Source organism: Rutilus rutilus, assembly GCF_951802725.1.
Source record: "Rutilus rutilus genome assembly, chromosome: 3".
Taxonomy (NCBI): Eukaryota; Metazoa; Chordata; class Actinopteri; order Cypriniformes; family Leuciscidae; genus Rutilus; species Rutilus rutilus.
Genome location: NC_140211.1, coordinates 22,543,155 through 22,546,557, shown reverse-complemented (window position 1 = coordinate 22,546,557; position 3,403 = coordinate 22,543,155). Strand labels below are relative to the sequence as shown.

The following is a 3,403-nucleotide window of genomic DNA, read 5'->3' as shown; positions in this document are numbered from 1 at the left end:
ACGTCTCTATGCCTCAAAATGGTCAGTGTTCTCTAGCTGGTGCACAGCTCATGGTGTGTCACCCCTGCATTGCGGTGTGACGGAGGTTCTCTCCTTCCTACAGGAGCTGTTGGATAAGGGCAGGTCCCCTTCCACGCTCAAAGTCTATGTAGCGGCCATAGCAGTGTTCTCTTCGACCACGCTTGGCCAGTCTATTGGAAGGAACGATTTAGTCATTCGCTTCCTTAGGGGAGCTAAGAGACTGAATCCTCCCAGACCTCCCACAGTCCCTATATGGGACCTTTCTACGGTACTGGAAGCCATGAAAGGTCATCCATTCGAGCCCTTGCAGAAGATTGATCTTAAACACCTGTCTTTCAAAACGGCGTTTCTTCTGGCTCTCGCTTCTGTGAAGCGCATAGGGGACTTACACGCGCTCTCAGTAAGCGCGACGTGCATGGAATTTGGGCCGAATGACTCTAGAGTTATACTCAAACCTAAGCACGGTTATGTTCCTAAATCCCTCAATACACCGTTCAGAGCACAGGTCATCTCCCTGTCTGCTCTGCCGGTCACTGAAGGAAATATGGACGAAAGCTCCCTTTGCCCAGTCAGGGCGTTAAGAGCTTATGTGTCTCGCTCGTCTGTTTTCAGACAGACGGAGCAGCTCTTTGTTTCATTCAGCGGGCGTTCTAAGGGACTAGCCGCTTCGAAACAGACCCTATCCAGATGGGTAGTGGACGCAATAGCGCTAGCTTACACAACCAAGGGCATGCAGTGGTCGCCCTTGAGTCTATAGTATCAGATCCCAGCACGCACGGCGTTTTACAGTAGGTTCCCCTAGCGTATTCTACGCAGTACGAGAGAATCTCTCGTAAGAGAACGTACTCGGTTACTAACGTAACCTCGGTTCTCTCTAGAGAGAGGAACGAGTACTGCGTATCCTGCCGTGCCTGCACGCGCTCTGGTTGCTTCGACTATGAAAAACCAGAGATATAATGCCCGAGAGCGGTATTTATAGACCTAAGCCACGCCCGTCTCGGCGGGACGTGACGCAGAGGGCGCGAAGCGCCCTCATTGGGTCTGACGTCACTCTACACTCTAAAAACTCCTGGGTCAAAAATAACCCATAATGGGTTATTTTTGACCCAACTCCTGGGTTAAAAAGGGACCAACTAATTTATGGGTTATTTCAACTCAGAAAATTGGGTTATGCTTTTTGACCCAAATTCTGGGTTAAATACCTGACCCAAATGTTGGGTTTAAAAAACCCAACATCTGGGTAGAAATAACCCAAAAATGAGTTGATCCTTTTTTAACCCAGGAGTTGGGTCAAACATAACCTAACTTAACCTCACTATCCCAGTATGCCTTATTTCAGAAAATAAAACTTTGTTTTACATTATATTACACACTTCAAGCACTTTTACATTTTTATTGCATTAAATTAAAATCTATATGAAAAAACACACACTTGGACATGTTTATTTTCCTATTTATTTTAGGTCACACTGTAATAACAATATTAGAAATAAAAAATAGAAAAATAAACAACAATTCTCAGAAGAGCCTCAGGAATTTAAGCCTGGGGACAACTTTGGGGACAAGATATTTGATAGTGTCCTCATCAAAGAGAAGAAATGCCTCCTCATCTATGTCTTCATCTGAAAGACAGAAAACAAGACAACATGAGTATTGTTAATAAGTTGAGACAATTGTGAACCACTCACCAGACACTCTTTCATTATCAAGCTAACAAATAATCACTTTTAAGGGAATGCAGTGGCTTTTTTTTTTTTTTTTTACGTGCCCAAATTGCTAGTTAACTAATGTGGTTCTTTTGCAGCATTAACGTTACCCATTTTGTGTGAATGACATCTTTTCTTTCATTAAAAAGTGTAATGACATTAATGCAAAGGTGAATATCTTGCCCATTCTTATGCATAACAGCTTAAAGACAAGGCACAATAATCTTTTAGCGTTGTGTATACCCCACTGGCGAAGAATTTGTGACTTTCACAAAATCTTGCACTGACACATTTAAGTCTTATTAAAAAAAAATTTAGGTATAGAGAGATGATATAAGGGCAATAAGAGTAAAATGCTCACCTCTAAAATTATCTGTCAGCTCAGACATCTGCCACTCAGTTAGCTTATCAGCGACAAAACTGTCCATTCAAGATGACCTGGAGAAAACATAGCAATATAGAGGTTAGCAACAATTTGAAGACTTGACCCGCTTCTTTAACTCTCACTACTTCAGCCAGTAGAGCACTGTATAATATGATAAGCACGGCGCAGCTGGAAAACATAACTCAACTATTGTGTTGCCTCGTCGCTCTGTAGCCGCGGCTATGGGGTTTGCACACCGGACGAGAAGTGCCGCGTCGCGTCTAGGACAACTCGAGGTATCGCTCAACGGACGTGCAGTCTCTCAAGGGGCTCACACACCGGACTCGAAGCGCAGTGTAGCCGCGGTTAAAGCCGTCTTTAAAATTCGAACACATTATTCTCTATGAGTGTGTACACACACCGGCGGCGCCATCCGGCATCTGTCCGCGACACCCATAGATATAGTGTATATATCTATGCGCGACACCCAGCAACGGCTCAGGACCGTGTTCAAAATCGCGTCCGGTGTGTGATAACGTTACCTCGAGTTGTCCTAGATGTTGTCGTGATAGCCGCGGCTACATGCCAACCACAGAATTACCACGGCTAACGCTAGTCTCAACGTATTTTTTTTAGCAAATGGTGATAAACTAGCAACAGGGACATGGACACAGAAAAGTTTACATTACATCAACACTGAAAATACTCTCTTACCTTGAATATAGATGAAGTTGCACCGATGAAGCACAGGCCAAAACGGATCGAGCGCGAAAGCGACGGTTATTTCAAACGACTGTTGTGAGAAAATTCCAGAACAACTGCGGGCGAGAGAGAGAGAGAAAGCCAACCCTATAACCCAGAACATGGGTTACTCTTTGAAAAATAACCCAGAAACCCAAACAACCCATGAATTGGGTCAAAATATTAGCCCTATAACCCAGAAAATAGTTACTCTCTGAAAAAATAACCCATAATTTTAACCCAACACAAATAACCCAGAAAATGGGTTGAAGAAATAACCCAGGAGTTTTTAGAGTGTAGGTCTCGCTCGATAGGCTTAAGCAGTTGCCAGCAGACCAGCCAATAGGCGCGCGAGCTGCCTCGCCTATGTCTGTATGCTGCCGCAACACATTTTACATTAATACAAAATTAAGGATAATTTTTTGGCTTCAGTATTCTCGTGGAAAAGGATTTTCCCCTAGCGTATTCTACGCAGTACTCGTTCCTCTCTCTAGAGAGAACCGAGGTTACGTTAGTAACCGAGTACGATATCATAAAATAGTTACGTGTTGCCTATCAACAACCGATACAT

The 3,403-nt window shown here is 43.7% G+C and overlaps 1 long non-coding RNA gene across 1 annotated transcript; it reads right to left on the bottom strand.

Moving 5' to 3' along the window:
• Positions 1-1,458: 1,458 nt before the first annotated feature.
• On the bottom strand, positions 1,459-3,110 carry LOC311288314. The gene is made up of 3 exons (XR_014626919.1): positions 2,806-3,110; positions 2,089-2,165; positions 1,459-1,643 (listed from the first exon to the last, which is right to left on the bottom strand). It is a non-coding gene; the product is annotated as an uncharacterized lncRNA (long non-coding RNA).
• Between the last annotated feature and the right edge of the window lie 293 nt (positions 3,111-3,403).